The sequence below is a fragment of the Chiroxiphia lanceolata genome, chromosome 3, assembly GCF_009829145.1.
Source record: "Chiroxiphia lanceolata isolate bChiLan1 chromosome 3, bChiLan1.pri, whole genome shotgun sequence".
NCBI lineage: Eukaryota > Metazoa > Chordata > Aves > Passeriformes > Pipridae > Chiroxiphia > Chiroxiphia lanceolata.
Window position 1 is genome coordinate 107,452,408 of NC_045639.1, and position 11,957 is coordinate 107,464,364.

Below are 11,957 nucleotides of genomic sequence, written 5' to 3' on the forward strand. Positions count from 1 at the left end.
CTGCTATATGGCTTTTCTTATTTGGATTCCATGGAAATGCATACTCTTTATTGGGGTCTTGCACTTCGTTTGCCATCTCTAGAGGGATAGATCCTGTCTAGGTAATTTGAAAAGAGCATGCCAGGAGTTTTCTCATTGTAAACGCATTAGGAGCTGAGATAAATCTTGGACAAGCCGAGCTCACAGCAAATGAAACATAGTAGGAACAATGCAAAGTTTTCTAGTCCCACAGAGGCAGTAGAGCTGACTCTTCCATTCAAATACACATGGAAAGACTTCCATCTCTACAGGTATACACAGAAAATGGGACCATTTTAGTTTGGTATCAGAAGACTCCCCAGTGCAAAAATGATCTGGGTTTATACGCACATTTTTCAAGGGGCGCTAACCTGGTAGACAAAAAAGGGACATACGACAACCCTGAACTCTCAAAATCACACCAACTGCTTTCCCTCTGTGCTCAGTGATGCACTGCCAATCTTCATTCTCACCTTGAGAGTCACAGCTGGTCATGCGCATACAGCTGCTGCTACATACAGCTCTGTGTTTCAATGAGCCCCTGCTTCACAGAGCAGCTTTAAAGAGGCCCTGGGTGAGCCTGGGTGTTTTGGGGTACCTCTGAGAATCAAAAGTAATAAAACTTCCCTTTATATCATCTGTCACACCACTTGATGTTAGCAACTGGTATGTGCCTTGGCCACAAACAATTTCTGTAGAGTAAGAGAACTAGCCAAGCCTCAGTGGCATTTTCACCAAATAATTTTCACTAATATTTCTCTGGTTTTGAGGCAGTAAACAAAGCTGTTATATGGCAAAAAGCTGTGGGAAGAAAGACCATATTTCCAACCAGCCAAGACCGACATCATCATTTCCAGGAATTTCTTCTACGCAGGGAACACAGAGCAGCCCCTCTTTGGAAAGTCAACAGGTTACTTAAACTTGGGTAGTTTTACACATCTTGGCAAATGAATCTGGCAAAACCAAGGTGGCAGAAATCTGTGTCATTGAGACTAGAAGGGATGAGAGGTCAGAATAACTGTCTGGAGCTACGAACCACTGCTAACAGACTGTTCCCAGTTGAAATAGCTGGTCTGATGGTGTCTTTTCCAACGAAGATGTCTGCAGCCTCTGTTATTCATTACTCACTTTGAGTGGGAGTATATACCTGACCAAAAGGCTACCCAAACCCAGTGCCTCCTATCTGTACCATACACTGGGGAATAAGATCGGGAAAGCCTTAGGAGCCATTCCTGAACTGCAGCATGCCATGAGAGCTCTTCCAGTTAGCAAAGGTGGTATCAGAGTGCTCATCCTGAAAGGAAATTGCTGGATGCCGGGCAGGGAGCGGGTGCCGTGGGAGGATTGTGCCCACTGCAGGAGCAGGGTCTGGTTGCACATTCCTGAGCCCTGAGTCACCAGGGGCTGCCTGCTGACCCCTAACCCCACTCCTGCTCCAGGCACAATTTTCCTGCCCTGCTTCTGTGGGAGAGTGCCTTCTCAAAGAGGAGTGATGAAAAGCAACCACTGAAGTCTATAAAACTCTGCTTCTCTGAGGCAACACTGTTCTGGGAGGATTCGGTTGGAGGGGGCTTACAAAGGGGCTTTTCTCCTTTCCCCCCTGGTGTGGAGGGGTGGAGAGTGGCCCAAAAATTGTTAGTTTTGCAGGACATGTGAATGGCATGATGCAGCGATGGCAGACATCTGCAGAGCATGCAATGAGAGGTTTCAATCCTCATAGTTCATCAGGGGCTAATGAATGATCAATAGATGATCATTAGCCAGATGCTCCACTAGCTGCTGGTCCTAGACAGGCAGCTTGGTATTTTGGAGGCTGCTACAAGCCCAGGAATGCCTCACTGAAATGTTTCTAGCAAAAGTTTCTGTAAGTAGAAAATGAGATGCAATGTTGACAGCAGCTTCATGCCAGCTCAATCCATATGTCTGATGTGACTGCTGGTTGCAGAGAGTGCACACATGAAAGGAGTTTCCAGCCTCAACAAGGTGATGAAGGAAAGGCCAAGACCCAACTCCTGGCTGCAAATCCTGGGGCTATTTTTGGTATCTTCCTCCTAAGTTAAATGTTGTGACCTCCCCTGCAAAGTGAAATCCATCAGGAGGGGCTGATCTAAAAAGTTGTGTACACTGAGCTGTGTGGGGTTTGCTTAACAGTCAGCAGACAGACCCAGACTTCCCAGGGCTGATATAGTGTTTAGAGCACTCAGAGCTAGAGCACCCAGAGCCTTGTCCCACTACCCCACTGATCAGAGCAGATGCTACAGCACAGCAACACATAAGGCCAGGAGGGGAGGAATGCATTTCACCTAAATCTTGATGCCTACTCCATCTGAACTAGGAACCATAAATTCCCTTTCTGGTTCTTACACAGAAAAAGATACTTTTAAGATTTGGTTCATTTTCCAATAGAAGTGTAAAATGAGAGAAACAAATTGCTCTTGCTGAGCCCTGCAGCTGACCCCCGGGAGCAGAACAGGCCCATAAAACCATTCTCTATTTTCCTAGCTCTCATCTGAAAAACTTCTTGTTTTGGATATTTTTATTAAAATTACAAAACAAACAAACAAACAAACCAAACCAAACCAAACAAACAAAAAAGGAAAAACACTCTTTTGCATTCTTGTTTAAACAAGTAGTAACGGAAGTAAAGAGAGTTGATAATTACCAGATTGGCTGTCCTGCTTCAGGTATATGAGTAGTTAGTCTTGTAAAAAAGGAGCAGATGTTGCTTATTTCCAAACGACTCTGCCTGGGCTCAGGTGCAAATATAACATTGTGCAGTGATGGTGACAGGGAAGTGATAGCAGCAGGGCTGTATATGTGCAGGACAGTTAGATACCTGCTTAAAATGCTCCAGCAACCTGCAATCCCAACTGACAGGTGAATGAATTGGAGCAAAAAATAAGAAAATTTAGATCGCGTTCTTCCAGAGAAGGGGAGCTTTAGTCTTCATCCTTCCTTTACTGGCCTAAAAGGATGTAATTGTCTCAGAAGACAAGAAAACCATATTCCAGATGTCCAAAGTATTTTAGAAAGGATGTTTATGAACGACCTGGGAACTGAAGATAAACAGGCTGCACAAAAATAAGCCCCACGACACAATGGTGGAATTAACCTCTGCATGCCAGACGTCTGGGTATCCTGGGGAGCAGGCAAACAGGGGTGCACAGGCTTTGGAGTCAGCTTTAGGTGCCTGTAAGTAGGGGTTCTACTTATAGGTGGTAACAAATTGCAGTGCTGCAGAGGATGAATGCAGATCTGCTGGAGAAGTGTCTTCTGCTATTGTCTGCTTACATGATCAATTATAATGAGAGAAAATTGTGGCCTCATCGCTCATGTCAAAAGGGGCAGCCAATCCATCTTTGTGTAGCAAACACCGCCACTAGAACAAAGGGAGGTTTTACTAGTCCTTCCTTTTGGACACACATAATTTATAAACCCGCAGCAATATTTTTGCTGGAACAACACCCATGTGAAAGCAGCAATCACAATAAAAGAAATCCTCTTTACTCAGCTTCATATCCCCCCATCTAGCACATAAAACCTCTCTGCTCAAGATCAATAATATATGTTCTGAGCAGGCTGAGATCCAGCTTCCCCCTTCCGCAGACACATATTCCCATAGGGAAAGGCCCAAAGACTCGAATTCCACTTCTGAACTGTATTGCACACTCTGAAACTCAGTGAGTCTGGGCTCCGTGATAACCACATAGGAGAGATACTCATGTCAAGGACACACTGCTAAATGTCCTTCCTGCCAGCCCGGATTAAGCAGTGTCGGCCCCAGCTGACTACACATACCACAGGTCTGTGCAGGAAAAGCACAGCAACATCCACCTGCCCTCTTGGGGTGGATTTACTCCATCTGTTCGATGGTTCAGTTGGTGCCCAATGTCCAGGGACGGAGCAGTAAATTGCCTCTGCTTAAAAAATTGTCTCTGTCTCAAGAAAGTTTATGTAAATAAATAAATAAACTTATATAATATAATCTATTAAAAATCTATAATAATAGAAATATGTAATTAAAAAATAAAAAACATTTATGTAACATAAATAAAGCTTAAATAAACTCACAACCACAAGGCAGTGTGTTTAAAATAAACTGATAGCCAGGTGTTGTCCTTCACTGGGACGCTACAGCTCAGTGATTGCTGAGACTTGGGGCAATTAGCTAGGCGTGGATGAGGCTTCCATTTGGCTCTGCCTGCTTTGATGTGTCTGGCTTTAGTCAAAATCTGCACTGCTATGGGTTATGTGCAAGGCACTCTGATGTGTGAGGGCTCAGGACTGGAAACAAACCCCTTCTATCACCTCTGGGGACCTCCCATCCTAGCCAAGCTCCCTGTATCAACCTGGTCCCAGCCTATATCTCCTGCCAACCTCGGTCCCAACAGCTAATCTCCTCATTTGTTCTGTTCTCCTACACTGGCCTTTGACATCTTCCTTTCTTATCCATTACTCACACTCAGCAACTGATATTTTGGATATGTGGATCAGGACTGGAGAGACTTCTTGCTTGACCTTGCCTAAGCCACCGAATTTCTTCGTATCAGTTTGTAAGATGCAAAATTGAGTCATAATCCCTGTGGCAAACAGTGCATCATCTATTTAGGCTTCAGGGTAGGTCCTTAAATCTCTCTAGTATACAACTCGAGAACACAGTTTCCAAGTAACATGGAAGACCTGGGCCAAAGCTCTTTTCTTACTACATGTGGATGTACAAATCTCTGGGGTATGTACAAAACTTTGTGAACCTTGGTCTTAGCTGAGACCTATGCCAAGCACTAATAATGGTTGTACAAACCAGGAATTCCATGGAGATGTGTCAAAACATTCATCCTGCCCACCCATAAGCAACTTCTCTGGCTTATTGTCTTGTTCTCCTGTTAGAAAAGGGCTAATATGACCTCTGTGTTCCAGACATGCTGACAGTAAGATCTAGGACTTTTCAATATATATAAAAAAAATAAAGGTCAGGTAAAAATAAACTGACGGAAATGCTTGGCACATGGCAAAGTACAATGGAATGACCCACTTGGGAAAACTGCATATTTGACCTCTTCAAAAACGTATGAAAAATACTTCCCTGACTCATCAACTCTTTGTCTCATTTACCTGCTGTGTGCAGTTCTTCCCAGGCTAACAGGAGTCAGCTGGAATTTGGCTGCATTTGCAAAGCTGCTGCTGACAACTAACCTAATAACTCATCATTTCTGCCAGTGCCTTTATCTCATCCAGGAGAAACAATTTCACATTTAGCTGGAGTAAGGGCCTGTTGATTCAGAAAAGCCCAGTGTACCCAGTCTGTTTGTGCATTGCCAGTGGAAGGTCCCCTCAGCAAACATGCCACAGTGTCTGCAGTCTGCTCAGTGTTTACCCAGCCCATTTCTAGGGCTCTCCCCAGAGGAAGCATCAGGCATTATCATCAATTGACACTAGTTAACTCTTCTGCTCAGTGCATCCCCACAAGAGATATTGCAAACACACACATATCAGCTGGCATTAAGCTGGAAAATGACTCAGGCCCCCATTACAAACCATGTCCAGCTGCGTGCATGCTTTACTGTGGTTGCTACCTTGAGGTCAAAAGCTGAAATAAAAAAGTCTTCTTAGTACTGTATTTATAATGTTCTTATTGGCAATGAGCTAAGCTGGCTGGATCATTGAACTAATCCTTGTATTCACTGAGTGGAAACTCCAAAATGTTGACAAAGTGCTGCTATTTAATCTCCAGGAATGCTTTTTGTTCTAAACCAGAGGCGCCTAAGACATTACAAATGATACCAAGAGGCTTTGAGCTTATCACAGCATCCTGATGTTTGGAAGAGAGAAGATCCAAAGTGGAGCTGTTTGAAAATTTTTCACCTCCTGGTTTTTAACCATTGCATATCACCTTTTTGAAATAGAAGCTTTAATGGAAGTATTAGTTTTGGTTAAATACAGATTTGTAGCTCCACAGTAGGCTCAGTAGTCAGTCAGTCCTGAATGAATACACTGTTCAGTCAGAAAACTAGCTATTGGGATCAGATCTCTATTTCTGTTATTCAGAGCAAAGATTAAGCTAGTTCAAGCAAGTGTTTCACTAACTACTAGCACAGGCTGTTTTGATCTGCCTTTCTCTTTTAAAATCTCAAAAAATATCACCAAACTGCAAATGATCCTCTTCTCCATACACTTGGCCTTCATCTGGATACCAGACAAGCCAAAGGATTCCCCTTTCCATCCAGGATGTCACTCAAGAGCAAGTTCCCACTGCCCAGGAAGGTGGCTTGGCAGGCTCCTCTCACAGGGCTGTCTTCTCCTCCTGTCTGGGTAGTGCTGAAGAGGATGGATGAAGAGGAAGGCTTAAGTACTGAAGCAGCAGAGGAGCAGCCTGGAGTGAGTCCATCCTGTCTGCAGGGAAATAATTTGCTTGGTTCATCAGTGGCTACCAACATCATCCCCCAGTTCAGGCCACCAAGCAATCTGCCAAGTGATAGTTACCATTTCCTTGTGGTCAGAACCCAGGTGAGGCACCATTGCACAGTGCAGCGACCACCATCCTTTCCAGGTTCACGAGCAACGTGCTTCTGATGGGATACACCATCCTAATAGCCATAGAATCATAGAATCAGCTGGGTTGGAAAGGACCTCAGAGATCATCGAGTCCAATCCTTGATCCACTACGCTATGGTAAATGGTGTTTTTGGGGATTCTGATCAAGGGCTGAGGTATCAAGAGGGAGCAGTGCTCGGACAGACTCACTGTGCTATCACCCAAGGAAGTACTCAAGCACCTGGCCAAGAGCGCAAACTCACTTATACGAAGGAAGCCCCAGCTGCATGTCTACTCTGTCCCTGGCTTTGCTGAAACCAGCCAGAATAATTCAAATTTGGGGGTTTCAGGTTCCCTGTGGGCTTCCATTTTCCTTCTAGTACTCAGTGTTGTGTGAAAATGAGTATCATTGTTTTGAGGAGCCTGTAAAACTGCCACTGGGGACCTGGTTGTCCTTGGAAACAGATTGTGATCTCCACATGTTTCCAAATGAACAAGAAATATCTGGAGACTGAACTGAATTTGTGGGACAGAAAGAAAAGTCACTAGCCCTGTGCTTTAAAGCTGCCAAGGAAAATTCAGTTTCCTGAGAAAGTTAAGGAAAAAGCCTTTCTGATGAAACAAAGAAACCTAGCCAAGAACATTTGCAACCTCCCCAAAAGGATATGAGCTGTTTTGTAATTAAGTCCTTTCTGGATGCTTAAAGATGTGCAAAGTAAGAGGGTCCCTGGCATGACAGTAGCAATGCATTTTGTTTGCCAAAATGCCACCTTCAGTGTATTTCAGCTCATAAGTGATTATTTTCCCTGCAGGCATCTTTGAGCCTTGATACAGCAACCTTCAGCACACAGAAAAGGGGGCACCTTTCCTCTGAGCAGATTAGCAGCAGTTAGGAAGGAAACACAATGAGTTCGTTGAACAAATATTTTCAGCTCATGGCTGGTTTCTGGAACCTAAACAGTCCTCTGGAAGGGGAGCACAGCAAGGCTGGCTGTGTTTACAATCCAGATTTAAATATACTGACATACTGCCAGGTTTGGAGCTGTGTAACAGGCGAAGGTCAGCGAAAGCTCAAACTCCTTCTGACAGGTTATTTTGAGCTTAAATAAATTCAGATAAATCGTACAATGAGTTTATCTGTAGCTTTCAAAAGACTGACGTGCACCATAACAAGGCTGCAGGCTGTCAGCCAGCTGGTATAGGTGATGGTCAGCACAGCTCACGACAGAGCTCTATCAGAGTACAAGTACCTGTAATGAGTATCTTTCCAAAAAGATAGGAAGACTCACGATAAGGAAAAGTGCTGGAATATTGATGATATTATTTACACTTGCAACATAAGGCCTGCGAGTGCTTCCAAGTTCTGTCCAAAGGAGCCCAAATATGGCCATATTTTCTCAAATTATTTTCTGTCAGTGGCTGGCAGAGCCTGCAGAGGAAATGGTGCTCTGCTCAGCCTCTGCATATGGTGATCAGACCCATTCAGCCCCACAACCCCATGTCTGCTCCTGCAAAGCACCAAGGTACTCTGCCTCTTCAAAGCCCATGCACAGAGCGTGGCTGCACAGCTCAGCCATTTGCATGCTTTTCACTCAAAAAATGAAAGGATTTAATGTACCAAACCTACTTCCTGATAGTGGTGTGCAGTTTCAGTGGCACTAAAGAGGCTAGTGTTCAGTTTAGAGCTGTTTATGCTTTGGCCAACAACCACCTAGAGACCCCCCTCCACCAAATATACTCACGCATGCAAGGAGCAAATCAGGTTTACAAGGAATTTGTTAAATTATAGTTCTGCTCTATCAGGTTTATTAACTGAGATGACTACTCTAGTGTAGCAAATTATAACATTAATTATTCATCTTTTCACTCCCTCCTCTCTGCTTCTTCCATTTTGACCTGTCTTTCTTTGTCTCCTCGATTGCTTCAATATCAGCAACATAATCTTCCCCCTGTTTTGCAATCCTTTGTAATTACACTTTTACCATCATGACCTCATGAAAATCCTTCCACTGTGAGCAAAAGGAGTCAGTGATAACAGGGTTATATATTAAGCAGAGAGAAAATCTTCATTTACTTGTGTCTTAAGAATAACACTCATCAGAAGATAGGCAGACATCAGAACTGTTAATCATCAGAACTTCCCTTCTATTTAAGGGAAGCAATGATGAAGCAGTAGGAGTAAACTGGAGAAAAACCCAGCAAGGATCACACAACATTTGTTGCAGTAGAAGGCAGTGATGTTGTGTCAGTGATGTTCAGCTCACTCATTTTTAATTTCTACTCGTTGATTTACAGAATTAATTTATACTGCCATTAATCAGAAGTAAGCTGTTGCTCTACAATTACATGACAGGGTTACTATTTCTCCTGGGAATCAAAGGCTGCCTCTGTCTGCCCTGCAGAATAGACCTTGGTAAAATACCGGGGAACCTGGGCTGGAAGAGCAGGTGCAATGTCCAGCAGCACTGGCGCAGCACTTTGAATCATAGAACACTAGAATCTTTAAGTTTGGTAAAAGTCTCCTAAGATCGTTGAGTTCAATCATTAATCCAGCACCACCATGTTCACCACTGAGCCATATCCCCAAGTGCCACATCCACGCACACGCCTTTTGAACACTTCACCGCTTCCCTGGGTAGCATGTTTCAAGGCTTAACCACTCCTTCAGTAATGAAATTTTTCCTAACATCTAATCTAAACCTCTCCTGATCCAACTTGAGGACATTTCCTCTCATCCTGTCAAACTTGTGCCCTTGGTTTGGACACAAATCTTCCCATATAGAGAGGGAGTCCTGTTGGGATAGGAAATGAACTCCCACACCTCCTTGGACATTGCTTCCCCTCGGGAGGTGTGTCCTGCTTTTCCCCAAACCCCAACACTGGCAAAGCAACAGCAATTCTCAAACCCGTCTGCTTTTCTAGGCACTGACAGGGTTAGCTGCAATGAAGGCTGTCTCTCTTTGGAAGACATGCTTTGGTGTGGATTTTGTAGTGTGGATTTTCACCATTCCTGGTACCTCTCATCAGGTTAAACCACGTTAAAGCATGTGCTTCTCAACACCAGAAAATTACCTGGAGAAAGCCCAACCTGCTGACAAAGGTGTGAAAAAATTTATCCTTTTCCTCTAATGAGTTCAGAAAATGTCCTGAAGCTGTGGGATTAAAGAGGGGTGACCAAACAGTCCTGGCCTTGCCCATGAGCAGTTGGGGTCACTCAGAGGCAACCAGCCTTTCAGAGGGGAAAACAGGCATCTTTTACAATAGCTGCCTTGGGCACTTAAATCTGATATCCATGTTCAGTCACATTTCCCACTGGGACAAAGAAACCACCCCAGAATGGTTCTAAAAATTACAGCTTTTTTCTCATGTTGACATTTTGAAACAATAGAGTCAGAAAGCTGGGAGGGAATGTTCTTCTGAAGGTGAAATGTAAGACCGGCTAATCCAAACACCAGGCCCTATCATGAGGCTTTTTTAATGACTTAGCACTGTTCCTTTAAGTCAAACATGTTTCAGTTCACAGCACTAATAACAAATTGCATTGATGTTTAAAACTGTACCAGTCAGTGTAATTACCCTGTCATCCCTTGTGGCTAAGTCCTCCTCCTGACTCTTTATGAGCCATCCATAAATACAAAATGATTTATCCAAGTACCACCATGTTGTAAACTTGGTCACGTGGAACTGTTGTTGAGGGACATCTGTAAAGTTTAATTATGCCATTGATTGTTGCTAAAATATTAGCTGGCTAAGGGTACTCCAATCACTTGAAATCAAATGAAAGTATAAAATGTCCTGTACTTTAAAGATGTGCAGCATGTACTTTTCAGGTGGTGATCTACAGGGAAAATCTTTCATTGCCTGCTATAAAGATAACCTCTTGTATTAGGATTTAATGTGAAGAGTTATAAAAATCAGAGCCAGAAAGGATCTATTAATTCGCGTCCTGTTTCTCTGCCAACATAAGTTTGTTCCAAAAAAAATGTATTATTGAGTGTTATTGGTATAGCAAAGCTTTCAAAAGGGCCGACTAATGGGAATTCCGTAACTCTCTTTGGACAATGTCCCTCAGGCTAACAGACCTCGGCTTTGGAAAAAGCAGTTCTGACATTTAATCTGCAGCTTCTCTTTTTCAGTTTCACCTCACTGCTTCCAGCTGTACCTGCTTGAATCAGCTTGAATTTTGGCTCTCCGATGCTGGTGTTACACAACCTCCAACACAGAGCCTTTCTGCTGTTCTCTGAACAGCCTGGATGCTTGGATCAGTTTTTCAAAGCAGGCTCAGAAATTCAGCCACAGCTGTAATAGAGAAAAACAGGAACAGACTAGAAGATTCAGCCTTAGAACTTTTCACTTATTTTTGTGGGAGTTATATAGTTGCCACCCAAAATTATCTTTGAAAACCTCAGCCTCTCAGGTTCTTCCTGTCATTCCACAGAGTGGACATCCCTCCCAGCCTCCAACTTGATTTTCCAAAGGTTTTTTGACTCCCCTCCAGTGTTTAAGTATTTCTTTAACGTTACTGTCAATTCAATGACTAGGCCAGCTTCCAAATAACTTAATTTTGACTCTTAATGTATTGTGTAGTGTGCATAAGTACTTGTATGCACAGACATATATGTAGACAAACCCATACATCTACCAGCACAAACCCATGGGGTTGGTCTTGTCTGTGTCTACAAGCATGTTAAATTTCTTTGGACTCACATTTTATGGGGGGATCTCTTCAATTCCACAAAATGACTGGGTTTTTTTTTTTTTTTGAGCAGACACTCAACAGGCTATGATGAAGTATCAAAATAGTAAGCCAACAACACTGAAATGGTGATATTTCTGCCTGTTTTGCTTATGAAAAATCCCCACAAAGTCAGACTGGCCATTGCTCCTTGAAGCAGATCAGCTTTGCTTCTGGTTTGTTGCTTTCCTTTAATGTCAGTCTGTCTTCATTTGTAGGCTGTCTTGGAAGAGCCATGACTGTCTTAACAGTGAAAAAAACAGATTGGTTGGAGGAACATACACAAATGATGAGCAGCACCCAAATGCTGACTCAGGTCTCACCTGATCCTGGGGAATAAGCTTTGTCTTTCAGTACAGATGACTCTATTACTTTGGAAAGCAGTAGAATAGTCATAAAGAGCTAAAAAATCTCTAACAAATCAGGATTTTTTTTTTGGCTCAGGAGTTCATGTCCCTGGATCAAAACAGTAACACTTTAAATTGCAGATTTGTGTTCCTTTACCAACTACGAGAGGAGTGCTGAGATTCAAGGCAGCAAATCATGTGAAGTAACCTCCAGAGGTAGTTCAAAGCAACCTGAACTAAGAGTTGAGCTTGTCCATCTGAATACACAATTAATTTATCAGGTAGTCACAAACAAGGTCATAAGCTGTCATTTCTAATTCCTCTCT